Genomic DNA, 14300 nt, shown 5'->3' with positions numbered 1-14300 from the left:
GTATAGGATGGTTCTAGAATGCCTATTGCTCAAATATTAAACAATTACACTTTAACCCCTGCACTTTTAACTAATTCAATTAATCCCAAAATTAATTCTAATTAATTTATGATTAATTATTAACTAAATATTACTATTTCTAATTAAGATATTATTCTCATAATATATTAACAAATCATTTATTCTGATTTCTAATTAATTTATTAACCATATAATAGAATAATAAATTCAGTCTCTCTTTCTAAAAGTTATCCTATTTAATTAGTAGGTTTGAGGGAAAAACCCAAAATGACTGCTAGTATCAATTCAAGTTTATACCAATTATAGTTATTGGCTTAGACACCCAATCCAACAACCTCTCACTTGGATAAGTTTGTTACTATAAATGCTAGTATAACTTCCAAACAGATCAGCAAATTGTAGCTTCCAAAGTCATTGTTGAAATCTGACCCAGTTAGTTATGTGTTCTTAGATAAGTGATCAAATATTCCTCTGTTTTATAAGATATCGTACAGACATGAGACATGGATTATAATCAATCTCATTGTCTAAGTTTTGTTTCCTGAATTCTGATTTGTGATGACAACATAAGACTTCTAATCGAACACATCAATTTAGTCTTGGCTAGGCCTAGCACTTATAAGTCAACACCAAATCACTAAGGGGCCCAAAGATATCGATTTTCCCGTTAGGGCAAAAGGAACGAATAAACTTTGACTTATTATCTTGCACTATTTACTCATCAAATCATGCACAACAATACGTTTTATAGCATCAAGTTACTGATGCGTTTACGCATTATCAATGCACAACTGACTTGTAAACCACAACTCATATATCTTCGTTTTAGGAATATAAGATATTATTGTCTCATAATTACTCGTGATCAAATCTATGAAGTAATTATATGAGCGTGTTAAAAAATCTTATACGAAGTACTCACGAACATTGTAGCAAAACTATTGCTATGTATAAAACTCTTTAGACAATCTACAATCTAGTTTATGACAGTGTTAATTCGCTACTTACTTCCAAAATTATGAACAACTATGGAACTTCGAATAATAAAATTATTCAAGAAGTAAAACATGCATATTGAAACACAATAATAACCTAATGAACTATGGTTTCAAAACTGTTGAATATAAATAAAACTCCTCTTACTTAATCACCATATTAATCAAGACTTTATTCATTTTAGACAAAATTTCACAATTGGTCCCTGTGGTTTGCAGAATATCGCATTTTGAGGACTTCCTAGCAAAAAGTCACTCGAGTGGTCCCTATGGTTTGTAAAATTACATGAAAGGTCCTTCTGCCGTTAAATCTAACTTTTCAGCTGTTAGATTTTAATGGAAAAAACTATTTTACCCTTGTACCAATATTTCAATACACTACAAACCTCAATGACCATTTCTGTAATTTAATAAATTTGAAATTTTGTATATATATAAATTATAAATATAAATTCCGTATATATACAAATTATAAATATAAATTATATATATATATATATATATATATATATATATATATATATATATATATATATATATATATATATATATATATATATATATATATATATTCAACAACTTGATAATTTTTTTTTATCTTTTTGACATTTTGTTTTCTATTTTTATTTTATAATTTTAATTATTTATGGTTTTTTTAATGTTTTTATTTATTTTGATTCAAGTAAATAAACTTAAATTCGATAAACCATATCGAAACCTTTTTTTCTTAATTATGAAATGAAACGTTAATGTTTTTATTTTATTTTATGTTGTTACGGTTTTTTTTTTACTTTGATGCTTCATAGTTACTATCATTAGCAACTTTATGTTTGCCTTTATCATTATCATTATTTCACATTTTGTTGTTTTATATATATATATATATATATATATATATATATATATATATATATATATATATATATTTACTTATTTATTATTCTTCTACTGTTTTTATTAATTTTGATTCAAGTAATGAAAAATAGAAAAAAAAAACAAAAACTCAAACACCAAAGTTGTAAAATACTCTAATATATTAATACATTTTACACTTTTCATATATTTTTGTTTTTTTTGGCATTTTTTTTTATTAATTTTGGTTATTTATGGTTTTCGTAACTTTTTTTATTTTGATTTGTGTAAATAAAAAAGTTATGTTTATTTGCTTTATTTATATTTGTAAGTATAACTATTTTATTTACGCGAATCAAAATAAAAAAAAGTTACAAAAACCATAAATAACCAAAATTATAAAAAAAAAATAACCAAAAAAACACAAACACCAAAATTGTAATATACTCTAATATATTCATACATTTTATACTTTATGGAAAAGTTCAAAAAAAAGTTATCAAGTTGATGAAAAATAAAATGAAACAACGAAAAAAAATAAAAATAGGAAGTAATTAAAAAATTAAAAAATAATATGAAAAAAATTAAAAAAAATAATACTAAAAAATTAAAAAAATACGAAAAAACCAAAAAAAAAAAAATGTAAAACGTATTAATATATTAGAGTATATTAGAATTTGGTGTTTGAGTTTTTGTTTTTTAATTTTTTATTTTTCATTACTTGAATCAAAATAAATAAAAATAATAGAAGAATAATAAATAATTAAAATTATAACAAAAATAGAAAACAAAATGTCAAATAAGGATAATGATAAATGCAAACATAAAATTGCTTACGATATTAACTATAGAGCATAGAAAAACATGAACAGTAACGGACTAAAATTAAAAAAAAAATAAAAAAATAAAAAAACATTAACGCTTCAATTCACAAATAAGAAAAATTAACGAAAAAATAATTTCGACATGGTTTATCGAATTTAAGTTTATTTACTTGATTCAAAATAAATAAAAATATAACAAAAAACCATAAATAACTAAAACTATAAAATAAAAATAGAAAACAAAATGTCAAAAAGATAAAAAAAATTATCAAATTGTTGAAATTATATATATACATATATATAAAATTTATATTTATAATTTATATATTAACAAAATGCGAAATTTATAATTTATATATATATAAAATTTCAAATTTAGAAAATTACACGAATGGTCCTTGAAGTTTGTAGTGTATTGCAATATTGGTACAAGGGCAAAATAGTCTTTTTCATTAAAATCTAACAGTTGAAAAGTTAGATTTAACGGCAGGAGGACCTTTCATGTAATTTTACAAACCACAGGGACCAATCGTGCGACTTTTTGCTAGGAAGTCCTCAAAGTGCGATATTTTGTAAACCACAGGGACCAATTGTGAAATTTGGTCTTCATTTTATAATGTTTCGAGTAATCAACTAACCACTTGAATTAAACATCATTGATGCTATGTTATGAACATGTATACTATGTATCTCTATGGTCCTTCCTTTGTGAACAGATCGACTAGACACTATTCCAACAATGCTTATTTTACAATTCCAAATTCTTGTCACTACTTAAATGTGTTATAATTCCAACCATTCATGCAATGACCTTTTGTGATATTGAGGCTTCAAAGTCACAGAGACATAGCCAACGATATTACAAAATGTTCCATTGGAACTTAGTTACTAAAAACAATTCCATGGTAATGAAGTCTCAAATTCAAGGTACACTCCTTGAATACCTTTCTTGCATTAAAGTTTCCAACTCACATGTAGATTTTAATATTCAACTCCCACTATGGAAATATTTCCATATTCCCATATGACCATCAATTCTGATCGAGAATCATGTCGATATAGTCCATCCAAATTAATACTATACTTCTAACTGTCTAAAAGGAACCAGTTCTTTTGGTATAACCTCCGTTGTTCAACAACTCTAGTCACACAAAGTTCTAGTCCTGTCCCATCTCAATGCCCAAGGCATTTTGAAAAATCAGAACAAGTGAATATTATAGCATATGTAATTGATCCTATATCCGAAGCATATGGGACTCGATTCATTATGTCTTACATAAGGACCTTGTATCTCTTACTATAATATTTCCATATATCGAATTTCCTATGTTGAATCATTTCAACATGATATTCATATATGTCCAAGACTATGTTCTATTAAATCCTTCAATCTAAATTTTTAGATTTGAAACAAAGTATGAGTGCCCTCTCCCATAAGTCTTACTATAACGAAACAATTTCCAAACTTTGCAACTTGCAAATTGAAAACTTTGTTCCCTACGAATAATATTGCCAACTTGCAATATTAGCATAATAATTATGCTACCACTAGCATAAAAATTATGCTCCCATTTGCATAACAATTGTGATCCCACTAGCTTTGACATGTACTCAGAAATCAACTAGAATTCTTGAAATCAATACTCTTGACTTTCTTACTGAAGTCCAGATTTCTGATATGTGATGCTTTGATAAGCCTCCAACTAGACTTTTTAAGCTTATACACATTCATTCGATAGCACATATGTATGTTTAAACCATTTCAGAACTTATAGCTATGTGTCTTGAAAGTTCAAACAATTCCTTGCCATATCTCACAATTTGAACTATGAAAAGGGATGTCGTAATCGTATTACAAATTTGAGAATGCAATTAACAAATCTTTTTGCCACCTAGATTTTATGGTGTATATGTTCCCATCCATGTGAATCTATTTTGAACCTACAATCATAAGATAGGGTTTAGGACCAAACCAAACTCAAATTTAGCTTTCCTTTATGGACTAAACTTCGGTATTCTAAATTTCTTTCCCTATGGTAGCACAAGAGCCTACCAGTGCTTCCGCGTTGTTAAGTAGCTCACCCATATTGACCAACAAGAATGTGTCAAATTAACACGATAGGTTATCAACCTCGGGTCGTGTGCTAGTGATAACTAAAAGGTTTACTATCGAATGACTCCTGAAACTATCAAGATCAATAAGACTCCCACAGACTTCTTGACATAAAAGTTTCTCTCTCAAGGAACATTCCTTGATGAGCTAAAACAAGTATTCAAATAGTGCGTATTTCTGAAAAGAAAACACTTCATAGAATTGGTCTCACTTTATCCTTTGTTTTAACAAAAACATCACAACTTCTAATTCCAAATGTGCTAGAGTAAGAAAACATTATTGCTCCAGATTTCATGAGGTGTTATAAACCTACTTAGTTTGAAATAATTTTTCGAGATACGATATGTAGTAACTAGAGCATGGCTCTAAAACTTGATTGGAAACTAAGTATGACTCATCTCTTGATTGAACCATTTCAACAATATACGACCCCTCTTCTTAGTCAAACAATTGCAGTAAGATGTTCTTCGAGGATCAATAGTGATAGTTCCACAATCATTCAGATGATCACAAAACATGATACTAAAGTACTCTCCTTTCCTTACAGATTGGATAAACTTTTATCTTTATGGCTAATAGATTCATCTATTCGTTGTGCTACTCTTTGAAACCTTTTTCAAAATATTAGTATTATGCTTAATCTTAAAAACACAACCATATATACTGAAGCATCAGTAAATCATAACGAATAGAGTTATTGTCCATTGTGGTGGATCTGAAAAGTCCATATTAATATGTACTAGATCCATTAGTCTCTCACTTGACTTGCATAAACATGTGATCAATGAATTAATCATAATCTTCCAATGATCAAGGTTCTCATACATCACACAATTCGAATTGCATGACTCTAAGCTTCTATCCAGTTGAAACTTGGTGATGGGAATTCTTTATCACTTGGTCAATTATGACACTACCACAAGCGATATAACAAGAATAAAATCCACAATTAATATTGCTAATAATAGAAATGTAACCATCACTTTCATAAATGCCATTGTAAGGAAATATCAAGTAAGTCAACTAGATAAAACAAAATTTCCCTTTTATTGATAACAAACGAAAAACTAGATTTTGTCCGTACAATGCATAAAATTCAAAATATGTTTGTAGACATCTCCTATGCAATCTATTAAATTATAATAACTTCTAAGTAGTAGCTCCAAATTCTGATCATTGAACCATGTGACCGAAACCCATCTCCATGATCAGATTTAGCTCACTCTTCTTAAGCTTCATTCTTTCTCTTAGATCCTGCAATACCATTAAAATATGATCATCACATCATGTATTAAGATTCTATGATTAAGGACTTGTTAAAATAATGGAGTTAGATAATGGATGTACCTGAAGTAGAGTCACACGACTTAACTTTACCATCTCTAAGCTCTTTCAGGTAGTCTGAGCAACTTCATAACCAATGTCCCTTCAATTTGCAATAGAAACATATGGACTTTTTAGGGTGAACACATGGAACTATCTCAGAACTAGCCTTTATCTTTACCATACGATCAAACTGCTTGATCTTGGCCGATCCCTTTCCATTGGGAAGAGAAATCTTCCCTGGACGACCATTGTCACCATTGTTTATGTCCATACAAAATTTAGAACTAGACCCTTCGAGCACATTTGCTTCGTTTGTGCTCTTAAGCATTTCTGCTTCAGTAACAATAAACATTTGGGTCAGATCAATTAGGGTCACGTGTAGGTTCTTCAGATAAAAGTTCTCAATCAACTGACTATATGACTTAGGAAGCGAAAGAAGAACCAAATAAATGGCTTTCTCCCTTGGGAAAACGACACCCATTATATCCAATTTGTCGATGTACGATTTCATTTTCAGAACATGCGCACACACATAATTTCCATCTTGATTTTTACATGCCAATAGGTGTAACACCCCAAAACCGGAACGGCGGAATCGTTCGGGGGTGGAGGACGTCATGTATAGTATCACAACAATGCAAAGTAGTAAACAGGCAACAACATCATCCATTGCATTAATAATATAATTTAATACAAGTGTGTTCTGTCAAGTTATATAGACACCAAAAATATACATCAAAATAAAAGATGAGTCTTGAACGAGCTCCATCTTCTCAAAACCTGGCACCGGTACCTGTCTACTGGTGACTTGAGAATACAAGTTATTTTGAAAGAGTTTATCAGCTTTAAAGCTGGTGAGTTCATAAGTATATTAGTGTCTATATTTGTATGAAAATGTTTGTAAGTCTGTAATGTATAAGTTTGAAAATGTTTGTAAAAGTTTGTAATTGTTTGAACTCCCCTAGAAAACCCTATGTTTCCTACTAAAAGTAGCCTTCTACCAAGGCATCTAGTGTCTGTGTGTGTGTCTCTTGTAAGAGTATGTATTTTCCCAAATCTGACTATCATGAACCAAAAATATAGTTTTTACATTATTGTTTATTGTGTGAATATCACAAACTGAATGCAATGGGAAAATGAAATAGTACTGTAGTGTTGTATTAAGTAACTACTGTTGTACTAACTACCTTAAACCAATTGTTATTTAAAGTACCATGTGATCGGCCTGTATCCTGCTACCGACTATAGAACGCGACGATGTAAGACGACGGAAGAAATGACGTTTGGCACCCGTAGACTTGCAAGTCCCACTGTAGCGAGCAGCAAGGTGTAGGATAGTTAATCCAGTATAGATCTATACACAAACTCATACGCTCCCCACTTAAGGAGATTCTGGATACAAAAACGGTCATGACAGGTAATGCCATGCCCCGTTACGTGGCTCACATAACTGTAGTAATGTTCTAGTATATGTATGTGCTAGCTGTATTGTGTGTTCTCTCCCTGTCTAGCATGTATGTATGTTCTCTCTATATGGTATTGTTTGTTTCTCATCATAGTATTCTCTATCTGTATGTTATGTTCTCTCTGTATAGTATTGACTCATGTATGAACTGACTCTTTGTATGTTTCATTGTTCTAGTAATAGTATTAGTATCTCCCTAAACTATACCTATTATAGCTTACTAGTAATGTTGTTTGAATGTATGAACATGTGTGTATACCCTTGCTACCCAAAGGTATTGAACTGAATGAAAGAAGGAACCTTTATACCTATATACATATACATAATATATAACTAGGATTCAAACGACCTTCGGACAAATAACCTGAATACCCTAAGTCCACAACCAAACAAGGAACAGGAAGTAAGGTGAGCTATCAGTCCTAAGTCCTTTCAATCCTACTTATATAACTATATCTATATAGGTACACCTTTAACAGAAAATAATTTTAAAAGAGTTTAATAAAAGTATTTGATATGTACAAGAGTTTGTAAAACAGTTTGAAGTAAAACAGTTTGATAACACAGTTTGAAAAGTAAGAAATCCACTTGTTTGGTAGTTAGTAATCGCATGTGATTGATATAATAACTAAAATTGTTCAACTTGTATTCCCCCCCATAAAAGCATTTAAAAACATTTAAAAGGTTAATTAAGGAGGTATGAACTCACCTGTAGTGAGTGGTTTGGATGAACGGATGGTATAGGATGCTAAGTGTCAAGTGACGACTTGAACACACATGCGGATCCTATTTAACATATAATGATACATATATGAATACAATTAGTGCTTATAACAACTAATTATTGAATTTGAACCACCTTAGGGACTAGTAAACACTTATTTTGAAGTTTTATAACCATAGATGATTGTATATAAGGGGTATATGGCTATACAAGGGAGTGTATGGTCAAATTACACACTATTTGTGTGTGCGGCCAGGGTGTGTGTGCGGCCGCACACTCCCTATGGAATGTGCCAAAACGTATTTTAAGGCTTTAAGACTCATCTAGGAAGGTTTCTTACTTCATGCTTTGGCCTTATATGTAGTTCATTGCCATTTTTGGACCTAAAAAGAGTGTGTGCGGCTATAGTTGGTGTGTGCGGCCGTACACATGGTGTGTGCGGCCGTACACACTTGAAGATCATATGAAATGGCGTTTTTTCATGTGTAAATTCAAGGGTCTTTAGCTTATAACAAGCTACTGCAAGTGTATACCCGATTTAGAGGCTTAAAAGTGTAGTTAGAAGCCCCAAAAGTAGTGTGTGTTCTTGGTGTTCTTGGTGTTCTTAGTGATCTAACACCAAATTGGTGTTTTCATGGATCAAATCAAGCGAAAAGGCTAGTTAAGGTCATGTATTATCTATTCAAAGGATGAATCACTCACTTGATTGAAGATTGAAGTGATACTTTGGATGATACTTGAGAGAAAACGAGTTCTAGCTTTGAAGAAGTGGAAAAAGTGTTCAAAATGACTAATTGTTGAATATATAGGTGGGAGTGTGTGGTTGGGATGGGTGTGTGGCCGCACACTCTTGTGTGAGGCCGTACACACAAGTGTGTGGCCGCACACTCCATATGTTGGAGTGTTTGGCCTGATTTTGCTTGATATGCATCGAGTTATCCCCTTTCTAGGCTCCTACCTTGATGGTACTAGGTTTAGAACACTCAAATAGACTCTATATAGTGCTAAAGGATAGCAAAACAAGTCTAATTTTGGTTGAACCAATTTATTGTACATGATAAAAATTTCAGGTTGCCACAATAGGGCTTGAGTACTTTCGTATCTTTCAACTCGAAGAAAACATGACGTGGGGAGAGTAACTGGAGGACGTGGTGGAAGAGTTAAAGAAGCATGATGTCCAGTTCCACCATTTCCCGAAGTGGCAGATCATCTTCAGAAGGATAAGGAAAACCATTTCCACAAGGATGAGGAAGACCATTATCGTCTTGACTTGACATCTATAAAGGGAGAAAAGATAATTCAAGTTAGTTGATTTTAATCCTTAATTATTAACCCATATATTTAAATTAAGGCTAGGATCCATATTTTTTATTCGAATTTTGAAGAGGGATGCCATAATAAAATCCTAATCTATTTTTGGTACGTAAGGCTTTTACCAATTTCAATATTATGAAATTCCTATATCTTTTGAGATTCATTGAATCTAATCAATTGTAATGCCCCGATTCTCGAATATCAATTTATGGTGATAAATTCTCATGAATTCAAGGTCTACTCGACGAGTTGGTTGCCTGACTCGTCGAGTAGCAGCAGGTTAGGCCGCACACTTAAGTGACCTACTAGCCGAGTCCAGGAAGGGACTCGACGAGTAGTAGCTGGAGGATGAAACCCTAAATTCCGGGGTTTGGCACCCTATTTAAAGAATCATAAGCATCCTTCAGCCTCTTTACAGTCCCTTGAGAGCTTAGCAAAACCCTAATACGTGTGTGTGTGCCCTATTATGTGTTTTAAGCTTTGGAAGAGGATTATTGGTGAGAAGAGCTTGGGGGAAACAAGTGTATTGAAGCAAGGAACTCGTGGGAATCAAGATCTACTTCAGTTGGCATCTTTTGGGAAGGTATTAAGCTGTTATCTTAACCCCATTTCATTCTAGATCTCTTTGGATGAAGTTTAGGGCTTCTTGGCTTGGTTATGAAGCTATTCTTGGGTATGAGCTCAGATCTGAAGTTGTAACTTCAGACCTGAACTCTCTTTAATTTGTAAGTCCATAAAGCTATCAGCTTTGGCAAGTGTGAACCCCTCCTTAAGTGTAAAACCCCATTTCAAGCTTGGATTTGGCATTATGAGTCATTAGAGCCTTGCATGCACGTAAAGTTTGCAACTTTCCATGATAAGCATGCCTTGGGAAGTTGGATATGCAATATGGAGTCTTAGCATGGCTTAAAAAGTATCTGTATGGATGAAGGACTGAAAAGACTCAGCTGGTCGCATGGTAGACTCGGCGAGTCATATGAAGATGGTCTTGTACTCGACGGGTTGGATGAACAACTCGGCGAGTCCGATGAAGATTGCCTTAGGCTTGGCGAGTGGCATGGTGACTCGGCGAGTTGGTAAGTTATGCAAGGAACTCGGCGAGTAGCTGAGGGTACTCGACGAGTTGAGGTCAACATGGACTATTGACCTTGATAGTTGACTTTGACTTTGACCAAGGGTTGACCAGTTGACTTCTGAGGGTATTTTGATAAATTGGATATGAGGTGAGTTATCCTCACTGTACTCAAGGGTCTAAGGCACCAAGGCCGACCCTTTGTTCTGTTATTGGGATTATTACTATTGTGATATGTTATTTCGGTATCCTGGTAGATAGGATGGTTATATGCTTGTATGATCTGTTGGATCGGTATCCTGGTAGATCGGATGTGGTTATGCTTAGTGTCGTATAGTTGGTCTGACTGTCTGCATGCTAGTTGTTATGCACGTTAGGTAGATCTGTAGGACTACCTGTAGTATCATGTGATTATCTTTATGTGCATTATTTGCTTTATATGTCGACATATTATGTGGGATGGGTTGAGGAGAAACTGCTCCGTGCGGTAACCAGCAAACCCGGGAGCATTCCAGATACGAGCTGAGGGAGACTCGTATTGTGGGCTCGATGGTAATCCAGATGTGAGATGTGGGCTCGGAAGGCAATCCAGACTCACACTGTGGGCCCAGGGGTAATCCAGTCTGTAAAGCTGTGGACCCAGTACATGATGTTAATTGTATATTGTTATGTGAAGTGTATCGGTATGTTGGCATTCCAACCTAATGGTTGAGGGCCAGGGGTATTCCATCCCGATGGATGATTGGACCCATAGTATGTTGTTGTTATTGTATGTGTATTGTTGTGTGTATGGGTATTTTGGGGGTAACTCACTTAGCTTTCGGGCTTACAGTTTCAGTTTATTGTTTCAGGTTCAGCGGATGGCTGCGGGTAGGCGAAGGCGTGACCGTACACTTCCTCGATGGACAATTATGATTTCTGGGAACTCTGATGTATAAACTATTTTGAAAACAAATTGTAATAATTGAATGGTTTCAAATGATTTAAAAAGTTTTAAATTGGCTCGAATAATATGGGTGTTACATCAATGGCATGTTTAATTTCAGATTATGCTCTCACTTTTGTGACTGGGATGCTGAGGATCACAAATGAGATGTGAATAATCATGAAAACCCACTTGACAATCTGGATGTCATTTATCATCTCTCATTCATGTATCGGTTAACAACACACGCTCCATCAACAACGATAATTTTTTGAGATGTCCATCATATCTCTTTATAGTTCCCCATTAGTGTGCCAGTGAACCACACACGCTCCACTAACGACGTATAAAGTATGACGTGCATTTTCATGGATTAGCATACATTTCACATTTTTCATAAAGTAAGTAACAGTGGGATTTTAGAAAATAGTTTAGTTACAATATTTCATTATACTTATTAATGGGATTATGTCCTATCAACTCCATTCGACTAATGACCATCCACCATACAGGAGAGCGGTGGGTGCGAGTGGACACCCATTCAACGGCCATTTTATAGGCTGCTTCCTTATACCCTCTTTATAACATGGTTTCGTGAATGGGGTGTACTAGCGATTTGACTGACTATTCTTCTACATGTAATATATATTAAACTTTTAATTATATATACATAGTATAAGGTGTATTTTAAAAAAATTCAAATTTCAAGGTTTAATATTTTAATAAATTAAGCATTTAATTATTAAATTTAAACTCTTTTATGGATTTATTAATTATCTTTTAATTAATCATTTTATTAAATTTATTATAAGATCCATAAGGATAATTTCAATCATATAAATCTATCATTATCTTGTCTATGATTATCTCCTAACATTTAGGGTTTTATTTAATTATCTAATATGAGCAAAAAATCGGATTATGGCAGATTTTATAAAATATAATTACCGAATAACAACCACATAAATCAAATTAGGCAAGAAAATCCAAAAATTTGGAATATATTATGCTCAACGTCATGAGCATAGGCCCTCACGTCGTGAGTACAGTCTGTCAGCAAACAAATTTCCGGATTTATCTATGCTCATGTCGTGAGATCGGTTTTTCAGAAAAAAATTGATTTTGTTCAATTTCAAGCAATATAATCAATTGTTAGACAACCCTACGCTCTGATAGCATTGATGGGTTTTACATTTATTAACGCGGATAAATCCTTAACACTTAAGGGCACATGCAACCTAAGGATCTATGTCATAACACTATTGAAGTAATATTCTATTGAACAACAAAACCTATGAACCCTATGTGAATTTCCGAAAATCACCCAAATAAGTTAGGGTTACATACCTTTTAGTTATTGTAGTAAATAAATAATCAAAACCTTCTTGAAAAACTCTTGGAAGCAAGCACCACAAGTGTCGTGCCTCTAATGGTTCACACCCAAACCCTAGCAACCAAGGAAACATGAAGAGAGAGGAGAGGGAAGGGAAATTTTGGCCTATGCTTCCCAAAGAAGTGATCATCGAAATTTAGATCCCAAGGCGTCTTTATATATTGTAACAAGGAAACCCTAGAAAACTTCAAAACCAATATATTACCATTATCTTGTTTTGGTAATTATTTAGCTTCCTAATTATCCTACAAGGATAATTATAGATCTCTTAGATCCTCCTTAAAACCATCCAAGGTATAGGAAGGTTCTAGATTGCCTCTAGCTCAACTATTGAACATTTACACTTGAAACCATGCACTTTTAATTAATCCAATTAATCCTAAAATTAATTCCAATTAATTTTTGATTAATTCTTTACTAAATATAACTATTTCTAATTAATATATTATTCTCATAATATATTAACAAATCATTTATTTTGATTTCAAATTAATTTATTAACCATATAATAAAATAATAAATCAGTCCGTCTCTCTAAAGGTTATCCTATTCAATTAATAGGTTTGAGGGCAACCCAAAAGGACCGTCCTACTATCAATTCAAGTTTATACCAATTATAGTTATGGGCTTAGACACCCAATCCAACACTAAGGGCCTTGTCCAAAATAGAATCAGTTTGAGTCATGGGACTCATGTATGAAGTGATTGTGATGATCGATTAGAGGATTGCAACATTTGGCAGGGTGGCCAGCCGATGGCTTGGGAATGTTGTTTGCTACGAATGGGTTATATTATTCCAGGCTCCAATATTCAAGGGGAAAGAGATCGGATTCGTGTCAATCTATAGAAGAAGGGATGGTGTTTTCCATATCAGTTTCTGTCACAAGGAAAAAAGGCATGTTTGCTATGAATCGTTTTTGTATTTCAGTATAAGACGTCTGGGATTTGATTGTTCCTCTGCTCAATCGCCGGAGTGGATACCATGTTGCAAATCGAGTCTTCAACCTAGTTTTGAGAAGCTTGGGTGTATCTATTGTAGATCAATAAGTTTTTTTGCAATGGAAAAACTAGAAGCCCAACGGAGGAAGAGGGAGTTAATGTGTGGTCAAGCATCGCATGTGGATAAGTGAGTCATGTTGTTATGATGGGTTTATCAGAGCCATTGTTGGAGCATCTATAATGGATTCTTGACGCTTTAGTGAAGGGTGAGACTTTGGGTCATTTCCTCAAATGTAAGTTTTGATTGTTGGAGGTTCAACTCTTATGGTGTCTTGTC

This window comes from Lactuca virosa, chromosome 1 (genome assembly GCF_052849685.1).
Source record: "Lactuca virosa cultivar CGN04683 chromosome 1, Lactuca_virosa_CGN04683_v6, whole genome shotgun sequence".
NCBI classification, from domain to species: domain Eukaryota; kingdom Viridiplantae; phylum Streptophyta; class Magnoliopsida; order Asterales; family Asteraceae; genus Lactuca; species Lactuca virosa.
Note: the sequence above shows the minus strand (reverse complement) of the source record.